Here is an 18730-nt window from a genome sequence, read left to right as displayed (position 1 = left end):
GTTTCTCCCCTCCCGTATACTAATGTGCCACAAACAGGAAGTTGATATCACCAACGATTTCCATTTTATTTAGATGTAGCCATATAAATGGCCCACCCTGTAGATAATTTTATTGAGCCAATATTGCATAAAAATATGAAACGCAATGCACATCACAGTGCAGGAAAATAATTAAGTTGACATGCTGGTACAGCATAACCCCCTTTTTGAAAAAGCTGCCATGCGAAATGTGCATCAAAGGTGCCAGCAGGGATACGTGTGAATGCTACCACTGATGATGGGTAAGCTGGATTAACCCTTTGGCTCAATATATGCAATATTGGCTCACTAAAATTATCTATATTTTTTACTTTTGGTGGTTTTTCTCTACTCCGCTCTCCTTTGTGTTCATATTTCTGGGCGTTTTCCTCTCTTGGCCGAGTGTTATGAATTGCTTATCCTGACTACCATTTTAAATTACATTTAACAGTAAAATTTGTCAAATTATGATTTTGTCATATCAGCTAGCTTTAGTGGTCACCAAGTGAATGTGATATGAATTTTAGCCTGTTAAGGGTCTTGAGAACATGCAGTATTGCAGCAAATTTGCTTAGTGATACGTTACAGTATTTGTTAAATTCCGCAAAACGTATGTGCCAACAAATTACCTCTGCACATTTTATATAGAAAATAGAGATAGTTTTTCATCTCAAAAGGGTATGCCATATGTTAGTATTGGCGGAATGCACCAAATAAGAAATTATAATAAGGTGCGTCAGCAAACCGGGGTCCACCATGTGGTGTGAGAAAACACTTAAATGTCACTCAGTGTGCACAGAGCACAAAGCAACAAGCCCTGTTGCACCACAGAGTAGTACTATGAAGCAAAGCAAAAAGACTATACCCCGTTAGACTGCACAGGAATATAGAAAAATACTAATTGGGGTCCCTATAGCTTAACCCCCAAGGAAGACTAAGCTGTTGGTTGACCCTGCTCTGACACACGGTGTGCTTTAGCACGTGTGCCTGAGGACACCCAATGCAGATGCTAAGTTCAAGTGGGAGTTCCCACCCTACACTGCCTGTCTAGACACAGTGCTATTAGTGGGACACGTGCACATAGGGTGGCAAAGTAGCCACCAACACACCAAACACACGTGATACTAGTGCACAGGCGTGTGCTCCAGAGGACCTTTTATACATACAGCTTAAGTCCAGACAGGCAGGACTTTGCCTGTGGACCAATCAGAAACTGCCACATAACCAGAGCAGGTGATGCCCAAGCACCAATGAGAAGGCGCCACATCCCGGACATGCTCAGTAGGATGAAATCTTTAACTTAGGCTCCATAGTACAATGCTGCATGTGTAAAGCAGTAGTCACCATAGGCTTAGCTGGAGAGCCAGCAGCAACTACATGTGCAGCATGATCCTGGGCAAGGCGCTGGGTCTGGCATCTGTGCTGACCAGTCATCCCAGTGACTACGCTTGAATGGGAGACCACAGCACAAGACAAGGCTTGAGATCCATCATGTGCAATGGAAAAATCCTGGTGCCTAATACCATAAGCCTCTGGGAACTCAGGAAAAATGAGGCTTCTGACATCTGCTCCACTCTTTGCGGTGGCCATGTAATCTAATGAAGAGATTGCTTGACAGCTCTCTTTTTTATGTCTGTTGGAGTTGCACAAAATCTATGAGAGATCAAAAATAAGTGGTAATCTGATTTTTCAACTTGATGAATAGTAAAATATTTACTTAAAGGGGTATTTCCATGTCTAAGATCCTATCCCAATGTATAGTAGGTGTAATAATATTAATAGCAAATATCTCCAAATAGAAATGTAGCATAGTTCTTCTGATTGACTTCATTGCTTACTCCATATCCAGGGAATTACAGTAGCTTAGGTATCCATGGTTACAACCACTAATAACTAACTGTCACTATATGAGTTGTAACCATGGATACCTAAGGTACTGCAATGCTCTTCACATGGGGTAAATGACATAGTGAATCGGAAGAACTATACATTTCTAATTGGAGGTATTTGCTATTATTATTATTAATAATAAACCTAGTATATATTCGGACAGGATCTTGGAGATGAGAAAACCCTTTAAATTATGCAGAATTATTTTACAGTTATTTATATATAGTATGCATATTGGGAATTCACAGTACAGGTTTTAAATATAATAAATTGCCCAAAATTAAATTGCATTTTTTAGTTTGAAGTGTATAATTAAGAGATAAAAATTCATAGAAGTTTCTGAGTTAATTTAAAACAAACATTCACTTGTATTGTTATAGCTCAAGAGCTCTGAGACACAAGAATGCAGATTTATAGCTCAAAGCATATACAGTACATTTGCAAGCTCAGTTTATGAAATAATGCCATAGATTTCTAAACTATGTCATAACATTATATTTTTTTACTTTACACAATTACTATCACATTTCCAGCAGTTCCTACTTTTAGAGTTACTTACCATACTTCTTATTATAAAGGTCTAAATTTAGGTAAGAAAGAATTTTATTAAAAAAGCATTTGTTCACACTATTAGGCATCAAGATTTTTCCACTGTGAGTGATAGATCCCAAGCATTATCTGCTTCTGCAGTCTCCCATTCAGGTCCAGCCACTGCGTTGGCTGCTCAGCACAGACATCTGGCCCAACGCCTTGCTCGGGCTCATTGTATACATTTGGTACTGCTGGCTCTCCAGCCACGGCTATGGTAACCAGTGATATACAGGTGCAGCCTTGCACTCCAGAGTCTAAGTCCAGAGATCATCTTACTGAGCATGTCCGAGATGTGGTGTTCTCCCATTGGTGGTTGGACATTAGCTGCCCTGGTGAGGTGGCAGCTCCAGATGGGCCCGCAGGTGACACCTTGACCGACTGGGCGTGAGTGTTTGGGGTGGAGCTTAGCATATAAAAGGCTCTCAGCGATGCATACGGGCATGATAGTATCATTCATGTTTGGTGTGTGTCGGTGGTTACTCTACCACTGTGGCTGCAGGTTGGTGTGTGTTTGTTTATGCTCTTAGACTGTACATGTTGGCAAGACAGGTAGCACACCTATGCGGTTTTGTACCCATGGCTCAATGCCTGAGTATCAAGCCTGCCACATGCTTAGGGTGCCAGTCAGGCACAAGTTCAGTAGCGTCATGACTGGGGTAACTAGCCGCTTGGCTTAGCATCTATTTTTTTCTTGTGTGCGGTTAACACAGGTCAGTTACAGAGCAAGCTCAACCCTTATGTTTTACTTCTCTATGAAGGCAACAGGGTATTGTACCTGGCGTCATAAAAGTTCTTTCTTCCAACTCAGCATCTACTTCATTCATGTGTTCAGGTTAGCACAGTTTAGTTGCAGAGGAAGCCTTTTCCATGTGCTAATGTCCCTGTGATGTTAACAGGGTTTAGCACTTCGCACACTTAGTGCAGCACCTCTCGGTGAAGTAACTGAGCTTGGTACTCGGTGTCCCTATCACACTGTGTGACGCTAACATAGTGTGTTTAAGGTAACGCTTGCTATTTTGTTCCATCATCATTCACACTAGCAGCAGGTAACATCTCTGCAAGGTGGATCCCGGGTTGTGATTGCACTTTATTTGTATTTTATTTAGTGTAATCCTCCAACCCTAGAACACATTTCACAATTTACATATAAAATTTATTTACTTTAATAAGTAACTTTGTAAATGAACGTCTCATATATTGTTCCTGAGTTATAGCATGCGTTACACAGATCTAACAAGTTCCAGCATTAGCACCACTGCCTATATTATAGCGCTCCTAGCACTGCCTCCATAACGTGCATAACACAAATCGCATAATGTCGAATGAATGTCCAAACTGTAAAAAGGTTATTCTCAATTTGTCTCTTGAGCAGCACACAAATTTCCAGTCTCTTTCATTTCCTGGTTTCTGGCTTGGTGGGCACTCCACTTTGAGTAACCGTTCTGTAGAGTAACAAATCAATAGTGTAAGGCTGGGGTCACACGGCCGTCGGTTCTCTCATACGAGAATCAGGCCTTCTATGCTAATGTCGCTCAGCTCAAACTCTCTCAGACATTGATCCAAGTGTCATCTTACTGTGGTCTGATTCTCTCACATGAGAAAATCGGAGTACAGGTGTGGAGAAGATGCGGAACTTAATTTCTCCATCTTGTCCGTTCTCTGTTTTTGCGAAAGTTCAGCTGCATTTAGATGACAACTGACTACAGTCCAAGATTTCACAAGCATTCATAGACTTGCAAAGGTATGCATGATCCATGCTGGGATTGTTTCCTCATGCCAAGTCAGCATGAGAACAAAATTGCGGTTCTGCACTAAACCCATAGTATATTGTTGGTCCGAGTGCTTTATGATGAACTATCGGATAGCACTCAGCCACGTTATACGGTCACATGAGTGAGTCCTTAGTAAAAATAATTAAGCTCAGCACAAGTTCTGCTGTTGCAGAAAAAATTAATGTACAGGAAGTACAAGGATTCGACTACAGAGAACTGGGGTAAAGTCATTTTTCCTGATGAAGCCCCATGAGACTGATTGGGACATCTGAAAGAATGATTGTCCGGTGAAGAAAAGCTGAAAGCTACCGTGAGTCCTATGTCATGATAACAGTATAGCATCCTGAGACCATTTATGCGTGGATTTGCTTTTCATCCAATAAGTGGGCTCATTCACAGTTTTGCCTATGAACACTAATGAATAGAGTTGAGCGATACCGTCCGATACTTCAAAGTATCGTATCGGATGGTATCGGCCGATCTTTAAAAAAAGTATCGGTATCGCCGATTCCGATACCGGAAGTCCCATTCAAGTCTATGGGACTTCCGGTATCGGAATAAGAAAAACCCTTTCCTGCCCTTGTACAGCCTCTCTGGGGTCTGTACGGGCCTTTCGGGGGGCTGTGCCGGCCTGCCAGGGGGTCTGTGCAGGCTCCGGTGGTCTGTGCCGGCCTGCCGGGGGGGCTGTGCAGGCTCCGGGGGGCTGTGCCGGCCTGCCGGGGGGCTGTGCCGGCCTGCCGGGGGGCTGTGCAGGCTCCGGGGGGCTGTGCCGGCCTGCCGGGGGGCTGTGCCGGCCTGCCGGGGGGCTGTGCAGGCTCCGGGGGTCTGTGCAGGCATCGTCCGATGGGACTACAAGTCCCATCGGGCGATGCCTGCTACCATGACAGTGATTGACACATTAGCCAATGATGGGACAGTAGTAGTCCCATCATCCGGCTAATGTGTTAAATGTTAAAAAAAAAAAAAAAAAAAATACTACATGCATGCTACATACATACTACATGCTACATACATACTACATATATACTACATACATACTACATACATACTACATGCATGCTACATACTACATATATACTACATGCATGCTACATACATACTACATGCTACATACATACTACATATATACTACATACATACTACATACATGCTACATACATACTACATGCATGCTACATACATGCTACATACATACTACATGCATGCTACATACATACTGCATGCTACATACATACTACATACATACTACATGCATGCTACATACATACTGCATGCTACATGCATGCTACATACATACTACATACATACTACATGCTACATACATACCACATATATACTACATACATACAATACATTCATACAATACATACATAGACATACAGTACATATAACATAGAGTAACATACTTACCAATACTTGTCACATTGTTCCCCGAAGCCATTGTCTTTCCGGAATAAATATTAACATAACAAACCACAAAAATACTCACCCACGATCCGAAGCAGTCCACGAGTGTGTCCCACGACGATCTTGGGTAGAGAACTGCAGCATCAGATGATGCTGCCGTTCTCTACGGGCTGCAGGAATCCAATGACGGAAGGTAGGTATCCTTCCGCACTGTATTCCTCCTCCACTTAAAAAAAAAAAAAGTCCCTAGTCTCACTTTATGCCATTGCTGTGTGGGAAATTCCCAGGGTGCACAGACCACCGGCAGGCCGGCACAGCCCCCCGGCAGGCCGGCAGAGACCCCGGGCAGTCCACACAGCCCCCCGGCAGGCCGGCACAGCCCCCCGGCAGGCCGCCAGAGACCCCCGGAAGGCCCGAAATGACGGCGCATCATGATGCGCACACACCGCGCATCATGATGACGTCAGGCCGTCAATCAACTGAACTTCCGATTCCGATGCCGAATTCCGATATTGAAAAAATATCGGAAGTCGGTATCGGAATTCCGATACAGCAAGTATCGGCCGATACCCGATACTTGCGGTATCGGAATGCTCAACACTACTAATGAATGAAAAATGAGATCTAAGCATCCAACAAAATGCTTTTTACAGTATGATGGAGATGATGTCACAAGTCAAAAGAGATAACTTAGTGGTTCTTTAAACAAAGCATTGAAATTTTTGACACCATGGCCAGCAAACTGCCCAGATCTTGATCCCATTAAGAACCTGTGGTCAGTGAAATTTCAGGTGATCAAATAAAAACAATAATTGTGAGAAACTCCAAGCACTGATTACTAGAGTTGAGCGATACCGTCCGATACTTCAAAGTATCGGATCGGAATGGATCGGCCGATCTTTAAAAAAAGTATCGGTATCGCCGATTCCGATACCGGAAGTCCCATTCAAGTCTATGGGACTTCCGGTATCGGAATAAGAAAAACCCTGTTTTTGCCTTGTACAGCCTCTCTGGGGTCTGTACGGGCCTTTCGGGGGGCTGTGCCGGCCTGCCAGGGGGTCTGTGCAGGCTCCGGTGGTCTGTGCCGGCCTGCCGGGGGGCTGTGCCAGCCTGCCGGTGGTCTGTGCAGGCTCCGGTGGGCTGTGCCGGCCTGCCGGGGGCTGTGCCGGCCTGCCGGTGGTCTGTGCAGGCTCCGGGGGGCTGTGCCGGCCTGCCGGGGGGCTGTGCCGGCCTGCCGGTGGTCTGTGCAGGCTTCGGGGGTCTGTGCAGGCATCGTCCGATGGGACTACAAGTCCCATCGGGCGATGCCTGCTACCATGACAGTGATTGACACATTAGCCAATGATGGGACAGTAGTAGTCCCATCATACGGCTAATGTGTTAAATGTTAAAAAAAAAAAAAAATACTACATACATACTACATACATACTACATGCATGCTACATACATACTACATGCTACATACATACTACATGCATGCTACATACATACTACATATATACTACATGCATGCTACATACATACTACATGCTACATACATACTACATGCTACATACATACTACATACATACTACATACATGCTACATACATGCTACATACATACTGCATGCTACATACATACTACATACATACTACATGCATGCTACATACATACTACATGCATGCTACATACATACTACATACTACATGCTACATACATACTACATATATACTACATGCATGCTACATACATACTACATGCTACATACATACTACATATATGCTACATACATACTACATGCTACATACATACTACATACATGCTACATACATACTGCATGCTACATACATACTACATACATACTACATGCATGCTACATACATACTACATACATACATACTACATGCATGCTACATACATACTACATGCATGCTACATGCATGCTACATACATACTACATGCTACATACATACCACATACATACTACATACATACTACATACATACTACATGCTACATACATACTACATATATACTACATGCATGCTACATACATACTACATGCTACATACATACTACATATATACTACATGCATGCTACATACATACTACATGCTACATACATACCACATACATACTACATACATGCTACATGCTACATACATACTACATATATACTACATGCATGCTACATACATACTACTTATATACTACATGCATGCTACATACATACTGCATGCTACATGCATGCTACATACATACTACATACATACTACATGCTACATACATACCACATATATACTACATACATACAATACATTCATACAATACATACATAGACATACAGTACATATAACATAGAGTAACATACTTACCAATACTTGTCACATTGTTCCCCGAAGCCATTGTCTTTTCCGGAATAAATATTAACATAACAAACCACAAAAATACTCACCCACGATCCGAAGCAGTCCACGAGTGTGTCCCACGACGATCTTGGGTAGAGAACTGCAGCATCAGATGATGCTGCCATTCTCTACGGGCTGCAGGAATCCAATGACGGAAGGTAGGTATCCTTCCGCACTGTATTCCTCCGCCACTTAAAAAAAAAAAGTCCCTAGTCTCACTTTATGCCATTGCTGTGTGGGAAGGCCCGAAATGACGGCGCATCATGATGCGCACACACCGCGCATCATGATGACGTCAGGCTGTCAATCAACTTTGAACTTCCGATTCCGATGCCGAATTCCGATATTGAAAAAATATCGGAAGTCGGTATCGGAATTCCGATACAGCAAGTATCGGCCGATACCCGATACTTGCGGTATCGGAATGCTCAACACTACTGATTACACAATAATTAATTATCATCAGTCAAAATTTGGCCCAGAAGATGATATCTAGCTGCTATGGTGAAATTCAGAAGTCTTGAAAAATAAGGATCAATGCTGTAAATGTTGAGTGTTTGCATAAACTTCATTGTGAAAACCAAAATTTGTGTCAGTCTGAAAACATTTGGCCATAGACTCCTACCGGTGTGGAATCCTCCAGGAGAACTCTCTAGTTCCTAATCTTTTTGTATTTCTAAAATATTTTTCTGTTTTTCTTGTTTCCTTTTTCCTGTTTTGCCATTGCGTACTAACAATGAAAATCTTATCATATAACGTGAGGGGTCTCAACAGTCCAAATAAGAGGTTTGCGTTCTGGAGGGAGATCAACCGATCCTGAACCGAATTGATGTGCCTGCAGGAGGTTAAACAAGCTTCCGACCGACAAACAGTCTTCCAGCACAAGAATTTTCCTCACGTCTATAAGTCGCTGTCCACAAATAAAATGGCTGGGGTCATTACTCTGGTAGGTGGTACCATTCCTTTTCATCTTATCAAAGAGATACCAGACTCCTTGGGCAGACATCATATACTCATATGCTTACTCCATGAAAGGCCATGCACAATAGTGAATAGTGAATGTGTACGCTCCTAATAAGGGACACATTCGATTCTTGAACAAATTAATAAAAAAAAATAGACAAAGTCAAAACAGGTGATCTTATCTTATTAGGTGATTTTAATGTTGTCCCAGATAGCAGCATGGACTCATCTTCATTAGTCCGCCACAAGGTTCCAGCTTTAAAAAACTGGCTAATCCAAAATGAGCTCTATGATACTTTTCACTGTCTGAACACATCGTCCCGTGAGTATTCTCACTTCTCTGATGCACGTAAGACAGCTTCCCGAATCGATCTACTACTCACTAATATATTTACTTTAACTAAAATTAAGGATATATGTTTCATGCAGAAGACCATCTCAGATCACACCCCGGTTCTCACTGAATTTATTGTGGGTCCCCCCTCTGACAGGCCATTTCGTTGGAAAAATAACCCAGCTCTGTTTTATATACTAGAGTACAAGCAAGAGATAGAAGGCCTCATCTCAAACTAATTTAAAGAAAATGTATCTGATGAAGTAGACCTGTTCACAGTTTTAAACACCCATAAGGCTGTCCTGAGAGGGAGCCTTATGCAGATCCTCTCTAGATATAAGAAGAGAAATAGAGAGCAAATTACAAACCTACAAGCCCAAATAAATGAATTAGAGAAAAAACAAACCAATTTGAAAGTTCCTTCCTTAACCATCCAGGCTGAGATTCTGAGACTCAGACAGAGCTTAAGGTTTGAAATTTTCCAGGAATATGATACAGTTATTAAAGCACCAAAATATAAATCATACACATCTCTCAACAAACCCACAAAGTACATGATGAGGAAATTAAAAAGAGAAAGAATCAAAAGAAGGATAATTAAAATTACCTCTCCCTCAGGTGATACAAAAATCACCCCAGGGACATTGTCAACTCATTTGCATTCATTCTGGTGAATACTGTAAGTCTTTCTCAAAAATGTTGGCCCCACAGTTGGTTTCTGTCTTTGATCCTCTCGGGGCTCCTTTCCAAAGGAGATGTTGGAGGCAACAATTGTCATGATTCCAAAGGAGGGGGGAGACCCCGAGAGGATACAGAATTATAGGCCAATCTCGCTCATAAATAGCGTATTAAAATCTACTCAAAAATCATTGCAAACCACTTGAAAAATATTCTTCCACGTCTGTTGGTGGATGATCAGATAGGTTTCACAGAAGGCTGACAGGCGTCAGACGGAACTAGAAGGGTGTTGAACCTGATAAATTTGGCTAACAGCTCGGGAACCCAAACTGCTTTTCTGGCACTGGACACCGAGAAGGTGTTTGACAGACTAAAATGGCTATATTTAAAGACAACTCTTGCTAGATTTGGTTTTAACGAGAAGTTTCAATCAACAGTCTTTGCCTTATACTTGGGTCCTAGTGCCAGAATCTATGCAAACAATTTCCTTTCCAACTCGTTCAACATTACCAATGGCACTAGGCATGGGTGCCCTTTATTTCCCCTTCTATTTGCGCTCACTATAGAGCCCCTTGCTGAAAAAATTAGACTAAACAATGAAATTAAGGGTTTCAAACTTCCATCACGAAATTTTAAAATTGGGCTATTCACAGATGATCTTTTCCTCACACTACTTGATCCCGCAAACTCTATTAAAGCCCTTTCAGAGGAACTAGAGAAATTCTCTAGATAATCCTATTTAAAGATAAACTCACACAAATCCAAATTTATAACTTTGAACATGAAACAACCCAAAATTGATGAACTAAGGACTCAAACCGAGTTCATCTGAGAGGAGAAAGAAATAATTTTTCTAGGGATCAGAATAACTGTATCAATCCATGCTACAGATAGGGCTAATTTGGGCAGCATCTTCAAGACTATTACGGGCGATCTATCCTTCCTGGTTCAGTTAGAGACTTCCATTTTTGGGAATATACTGGCAGTCAAAACCTTTATTTTACCCAAAATCTTATATATATTTAGGACTCTGCCAGTCAACTTTCCACGCCAAACCATTGATAGAATTCAGGAGCTCATTCGACTATTTATAAGGAAAGATAAGAAGGCTAGAATATCAGCAGACCTACTTTAAAAACATATAAAACATAGGGGCGCAGGACTGCCCAATATATATATGCTTAATATCTGGCCTCACTTATTAAACAGAGCTGGCACTGGTTCACTGAAAACATGACACATCCAGCTTGGTTTGGTTTGGAGAAAGATGTTAGCGACAGGGATTCTACTCGGAAGCTTTTCTTTTACTTTCTTCTGCAAAAGCACAGTGCAAACTCATCACATCCTATATTTTAGTCGATAATCTCTGCCTGGAGGGAACTCATTAAGCTGCCTAAGAATTTCAAAAAAACGGAGCAAATTTTAAAACTACCCCTATCTTCATTGGCATTGATAGATGATCTCCCGATACCGGAGATTTGGGGGAAATCTGGAATCAAAAAAATAGGGGATGTTCTTAGTGGAGTAGAGTTTGGGAAATTCAGTGAGATCAGGGCTAAATATAAACTACCATCTTCTGAGTTGGTCTTTTACACCATGTTAAAAGACAGAATTTTGAAAATCATAAAAGGGAAGACTTTAAACTATGAAATACTCTCCTCACTATTGTGCAACCTTAAAAATAAAAAACCTTTGGAGTTTGTGTAATTTGTATAGATCTGTCGTTAAGGACTTGACGAGCCACAGGAACATATATATGAAGAGATGGGAGTCTGATTTAGGTGCTGATATCTGTCTCGAGAATTGGAACTATGCCATCAAAAACACCTACAATTCTAACATTTCAATGGGTCTTCACAAGGGTTATTTTAAGTTGTTAAATAGGTGGTACTATACCCCGACAAGATAATCACATTTTAATACAGAACTATATCCCTTGTGCTGGAGAGGTTGCGGACATCAAGGGAACTGCTACCATTTATTTTGGAGCTGTTCAAAAATCAAAAACTTTTGGTTTCAGGTCTCACAGCAAATTTACCTCTTTGATAAGGATTTCACAATCACACCTGAAAAAGCACTCTTGTCAATGGACATGGAACAATTCGATTGCTCGGTAAGATACATTATCATGCACATCCTTTTAGTGACTAAGAATATGTTAGCACAATGGTGGAAGAAAGCAGAGGTTCCTAAGTTCTCAGATATACTAGATAAGATAGGTCAACATAGTGATCTAGAATGCAGATTTGCGATCTATAATAATCACATTCACAAATACACCAAAAAATGGAAGACTTGGAACAACAAATTCCATGTCAAATAGACCTACCAGGCTATACCTTATATTGAGGCCTACATTTGGCTGTTGAGGTATCGGAATGTTGAATATCCTTCCACGAATGTTACCCTATAAAAAGGTTTGGTGATCGGTACATACTATTTCCTTTTCTTTCGTTATGGTGTTATCCTTTATATGTTAATTAGTGCCTACTTGTGGGTTCTCTAGTTTTACATTTTTCCATACCTGTACAAGGTTCACTTCTATTCCCCATTCCCTATCCTCCCTTCCTACCTCCCTTTTCCCTCACCTGTTTAATCAGTTAAAACCAATAAAATTATTTGAAAATGAAAACATTTGGTCATGACTTTAGCGTAACTGCCATTATACTATTGAGCTTAGTTCAAGGTTGCCATTCCTAAGAGGACCATGGTGGCAGCCTTGGGTGCCTTCAGCAGGCCCCAGGCTGCCATGGTAACTCATCATCATCATCATTGCATGTGCGAAGTAGAAATCAAGTCATTTAAATACCGCTGTCAGTAATGCATGGTAGTATGTAAATGCTTAACAGCAGTGATCAGAGCTTTCCATAGCACAGTCATCAACTGCCTGGTGTTGACTTTTCACAAATATGTACAACATAGGTCAATAACGGGTTAAAAAGTCTCAGTAAAATGACAATAATTTGAACATTGATCGTATTGAGAGAATGATTCCTACAGATAAAGATATTTTTAGATGTTAAACAGATGAAATTACTAGACATACAGTAGCTATGATGAAAATTTTGCAGTCTAACTTAAAGGGCAGCATGAAAAAAAATGTTCAAAATTGATTGTACCGCAACTGTGCAGACCTCATGTTTTAAAAGAATGAAAAGGTTATGAGGAGAGGAATTTTCTAAATATACAGTGTGGTAGATTATATCACACAGGAACTTTTCTCGTTTGAATCTTATACTGGTTTTTTAAAAAGGTATGGCCTAAACTAGTGCACAGATCAGCAAAATAAACACAGCCTTTCTGGCATAATGGGAAAACACACAAAAAAATATAGCACAGACTATGTGGCTGCAAGGATCCGCCAGCTCAGGAAAGACAACAGGATAAGCTCTCTTTACCATAAACCCAACTGTGGAGGACTGGACTAGGCTGACTATTTACCTTCTAGACTCTACCTTGGGGTGGAGATACGGTCACCAACCTCCCACCCACTCTTCAGCTGTTTACAAAAGAAAACAACTTTTAACATGGCCGATTAACCCATCTCAGCACTTAGCGTGCTAGAGCATTTTCCCCAAGTTCATATTATTGAAGATAACACGCTTAGTGATACTTATTTCCCTTACAGTACTTTACTAGTGACCTTTTCATAACAGGCTTAATGTATTTTCAATGTAATCTTAAGTTTAATTAATGCAACTGATAATAATTCTGATGCAAAGGTCCTACAAATGGAACTATTCTTATAGCAATTGGCAACATACACTATAATGAGACATTGGTGACCCGTCTGCAAACCCTGTCTTATGAGGAAAGGTTGCAGGATTTGGGAATGTTTAGCTTGCAGAAGAGAAGACTGAGAGGAGATTTAATAGCTGTCTACAAATATCTCAAGGGCTGTCACATTGTAGAAGGATCATCTTTATTCTCATTTGCACAAGGAAAGACTAGAAGCAATGGGATGAAACTGAATGGGAGGAGACACAGATTAGATATTAGAAAAAACTTTTTGACAGTGAGGATGATCAATGAGTGGAACAGGCTTCCACAAAAGGTGGTAAGGTCTCTTTCAATAGATGTCTTCAAACAGAGGCTGGACAGACATCTGTCTGGGATGATTTAGCGAATCCTGCTTTGAGCAGGGGGTTGGACCAGATGGCTTAGGAGGTCCCTTCCAACTCTACGATTCTATGATTCTATGGGTATATCCTTTGTATTCAATGCTAACATTTTTTTAAAATTAACTTAAAAGAAAATCTAACAGCTGACACATGCTTCCTGATCCTTAGGCAGCATATATCAGACACTAACTGCATGATTTCAGCCAGTCATGCTTGACTCTGAAACAATACAGCATTTAAGAGAAAAATATACTTTGAAAGCCACTGGGGACAAAGCCACTCCGAAGTCTAGTCAGATAGATGGGTTCTTCTCTCCACCTTCTCATAGAGTGACAGGGTTCTTCCTGTACAATGGAAAACAAAATGAGGTAAAGGAAGTTCTCTGCCTGTTTCAGGATGACCACAAGAAATTCCATTTACGGAACTGGGATGTCTGTTAATGGACCAGCTGTCAGAACTAAACTATATTGGTAAGTTTTATACATTTAAATTTGTTAAATAATCAAGGGCATTTTATTGCTGAAAACCCTTTTTCACATTGTATTAACAATGTAACTTTGCAGCAATAACTCCAATGTTGTTAGTTTGAAAGCTGATGTCCACACTAAACTAACCAAGTCAGCATATCTTTTCCAATGATTCCAGCCATTTCCAAGAGCATTATCAATACAGCTATTATGTTCCATATCTTGAGATATATTTGGCTATTTCGACTTGTAAAACATGGAAAAACACTGTCAGCATCTGAAACAAACTTGAAATTTTCCACAGATGCAGCATGTAAACCATACTCTGACCTAGACAAAGTGACGTCATGGTGAAGACTGAATAACCTTCAAGACACCATAAGAAAAAAATATAAATGTTTACTAGACATATTCTAATTAGAAAAGGAAAAAATCAACCAATTTTGTTTTAACTAAAGGGTACACCCTAACGGCCAATGTTCTATGGGTTGATTGGACTTGTAAGTGATGATTTTAAAAATATCGTAAATTTTTAGTAGTTGATTTATAATTTGTAATTATAGGATGGAAAAAAATGTGATGCACATTGATATGTATTTGCAATTAAACCTACTGCTCCAGATATCCACTATTGTTGATGAGATGTGTAACACAACAAATATTAAATATACAACTGGAGATAAGCCGATAGCTTGAAATTTGAAGTCATCAGTTTTGTCGAATTTTCACAAAAAAAATACCATTCACAATACTTCAAAGCCTCTAATCACTTGAAAAATACTTGCATAACAGAGAGGTGGTGACCATCAGCACTATTCAGGAGTAAATTACGGGTCTAATATTGGACTATTGCAAGAAAGTGTGCAAAAAAATAGATATTGTTTACAGCACACATACTATGCAAGGTACACATTTGTGCTTAAATTTCTGACTTATGGAGAAAATTATTTTGTTTAAAAAAATAAAAATTATGGCTTCTATATTTCACAACCCAGTAAGCTCATTTTCTATGACACACAGATCTTAGTTTGAGAATTTTTATTTAGGAGAAAAATTAGGACAGATGAGAGTGAAGATGAAGACCCTTCAAACTTTTTGGGACACCTGGAAAAATGATGGTCCCAACAAGAAAAGTAGAACATTGCTATGAGTCCTTTGTTATGTCAATAGTAATTGCGTTTTCAGATGTAGTGCAGCAGGGTAGGTGCAGTGCGACAGATGGGCAGGGACTATAGGAAAGTTCAAAGCAAATGGTGTCCAAAAAACCTCGCACAAAGGAATGATGTCCTCCGGATCACAGCCGGGTTTCCGTAAACACAGTCCAGAACTCAGAACCTGTTGCTGTGGACAATGGCACTGCCGTGTCTTTTGGGTGGGTCAACCGCCTTGAGTTCCCTGGCTCTGTGTTAGCTCCACACAGTCCTGGGTTGCACAGAGCCACCTGCTCTGCAACTTGAAAACTCCAAACTGACACACCCAAAGCAAAAACTGACAGATGTAAATGGAATTGTGGCCATAGAGTCACTTCCAAAACCCGGCCCCAATAATAAACCTGCAAATCCCTATAAAAATAAATGCCCTTAACGGGTTTTCCTAACAAACTGACTTAGTCATTACTTGGAACAATCCACTCTTTCTTTTATTTTGCCTTGAGACTCACAGGCTTCCTGTTGTGAACACAAGGCACTCCAGCAGGTTTAATATGACTCTGTCTGCATCCTGGGGGATACATATTAACCCTCGCATATGAACCTCCTCACTGACTCAAACAGACCATTAATGTAAGGGGTTTCTAATCTTCACTGGGAGTGGGCATACTCACAATTTTGCCTAAGAATACTGCCATGAATAAAGATTAGTACCTAAACATTCTTCAAAAGCACCTTCTCCCAACAATCCGAAAGAAAATTAATCATGAACAATGATTTTTCAAGATTGATGAAGCACCATGTCACAAGGCAGCAATGATAAGTAAGTGGCTCATTGAACAAAACATTGACATTTTTGGTCTATAGAGAGTAAATTTCCCACATCTCAATCTGTTTGACAAGCCGCCAATAATGCTCAAGAAGAAGATGGACTAAAACAGAGATATGGTGATGCACTGATCAGGAGACAGTGAGATGCCATCAGACAGGATTTGGCTCAAACGAAGATATCCATAATGGCAGTACAAATTGCAGAATTCTTGCAAAATAAGGGTCAATGCTGTAATTATTGAGTTTTTGTGTAAACTTGATGTATCTGTCAATTAACGTTTTAAATCTTAAGGAATGCTTACAGTTGGACTTTAGTAACTATAGGAACCTCTGACTGTCAGATCTACAAGTAATAAAGCAGCAAACTTTCTGAAAACCAGCATTTATGTTAGTCTGTAAACTTTTGGCTATGACTGTCCATCAGATTTTCACACAAATCTGTAGATAAAGATATCGAAACTGAGCAAATTAATAAAATTTATTACAGGAAAGATGTATATCTTTGTACTGTGTTAGCCAGTAGATAGAAAAATATTCAGGATTGAGAGTCCTCAGTAGTTGATACCTTTTTTCCTCTCCAACAGCTGCTGGAACCTTTCCTTGCAACCAGAAAAAATGTAAAACCTGTCCATTTATAATGACCACGGACAAGATAAAGATCCCCAACTCACATCAGGACTACAAGATCCCAGGTACTTTCACCTGCATTACATCTAATGTGGTGTACTTAATTATTTGTACTAAATGTCCAACTGGGGGTCTGTATGTGGGGGAGACAGGGCAAAAGCTTAGAACAAGGATGAATGCTCATCATCACACAATAAGAGAAAAAAGAATGGATCTACCTGTGGCAAAACATTTCTGTATCCCTGATCACAGCAATGTGGATATGAAATTACTGGTATTGAAAGGTAACTTCAATTCTCAGAGAGAGAGACGAGTTTGGGAGTACAAATTTATGACGAACTTTGACACTCTCAGTGCTGGAATGAATGTGTCGCATGGATTTATGTCTTTTTACATCAATTAAGGAATTTCCTTTTAAAACCTTGCGGGGCATCACAACAGGGAACTAGACCCCAATCAGAGGACCATAAAACATCCAGACTCCTTAATTATGAACTGGTCCAATGTTTATATTTATGTTTCTCCCTCTCCCATATTGATAGTTCTGCTTCACGTCACTTGTCTTATCTATTGCATTTTTTCTAGGCTGTATTGTGCATAAATATGTGACTTCAGATTTTGTATTAGTCAAGCCTGATGAAGAGACCTGAGTAGTCTCGAAAGCTTGCAATGTGTTACCATCTTTTCAGTTAGCCATTAAAAGGTATCAACTACTGAGGACTCTCAATCCTGAATATTTTTTTAAAATTTATTAGACTTTGTCATTTTTTAAATTAGGAAAATTATTCAAAATCACATGTATGCTTTAGGCAAAAGTATGTGACATTTTAGGACTCGCAGATAATTAAAAGGAGACATTAGTCTGTTGTTTGCAATCAAAAAGAAGAAAATTTATTGCAAATAGGCAGCATGTTTTACTTAAAGAAAAGAGATCTATTAGAGTCTAATATTCACAATTATGTTTGCGGACAAACAATAGAAACCAAAGAGTATATGTGCCATAAAAAATTATATCTTTATTCAGTAAATATTTCAAACCAGTTAAAATATGCATGAATAATGTCAGAGGCTGCAATGCCACATGTTAGTCACAGGAGACCATGCTTCATATTATATTGTAGTAATACCTATGGCAAGCCCAGTTCAAAGATATAACTATAAATAAATTTAATTTCCTAAATGTGAAAGTGCATATGGTGTTAGGTGCTGCTATAAAGCGTGCATGCAAAGTACAACAAGAGAATGCAAAAGGACTTACATAAATAGACAGGGCATACTGTAGGTACTCCCACTGCCCCAACGCACGTTTCGTGTAGTCACTGTCTCAGGAGTCTGTAATAAACATAACTGGAGCATGGATCTAGGGTTTAAATAATATGTAGCCCCATCCAACGCTCAAAGCAGGGAGCTAACATGACAATAATTTTGAAGATTCACCAAAAAGGACATAAAATAAAAAAAGTCACAAAAAAAGTCAGCCATATTTACCAACATC

At 40.0% G+C, this 18730-nt stretch overlaps 1 long non-coding RNA gene across 2 annotated transcripts; it reads left to right on the top strand.

The window, feature by feature from the left end:
- Nucleotides 1-2952: 2952 nt before the first annotated feature.
- On the top strand, nucleotides 2953-15253 carry LOC141088527 (uncharacterized). Of its 2 annotated transcripts, none has more exons than XR_012231976.1 (5): nucleotides 2953-2998; nucleotides 8841-9012; nucleotides 12062-12154; nucleotides 14558-14632; nucleotides 14934-15253. It is a non-coding gene; the product is annotated as an uncharacterized lncRNA (long non-coding RNA). The 2 variants fall into 2 exon arrangements; XR_012231980.1 differs by having other exon boundaries at nucleotides 2957-2998; nucleotides 8829-9012.
- The last annotated feature ends 3477 nt before the right edge of the window (nucleotides 15254-18730 follow it).

This window comes from Dendrobates tinctorius, unplaced genomic scaffold (assembly GCF_039654945.1).
Source record: "Dendrobates tinctorius isolate UK_male_01 unplaced genomic scaffold, ASM3965494v1 ptg000003l, whole genome shotgun sequence".
Classification (NCBI taxonomy): Eukaryota; Metazoa; Chordata; class Amphibia; order Anura; family Dendrobatidae; genus Dendrobates; species Dendrobates tinctorius.
Note: the sequence above shows the minus strand (reverse complement) of the source record. Positions and strands in the feature narration are given on the sequence as shown.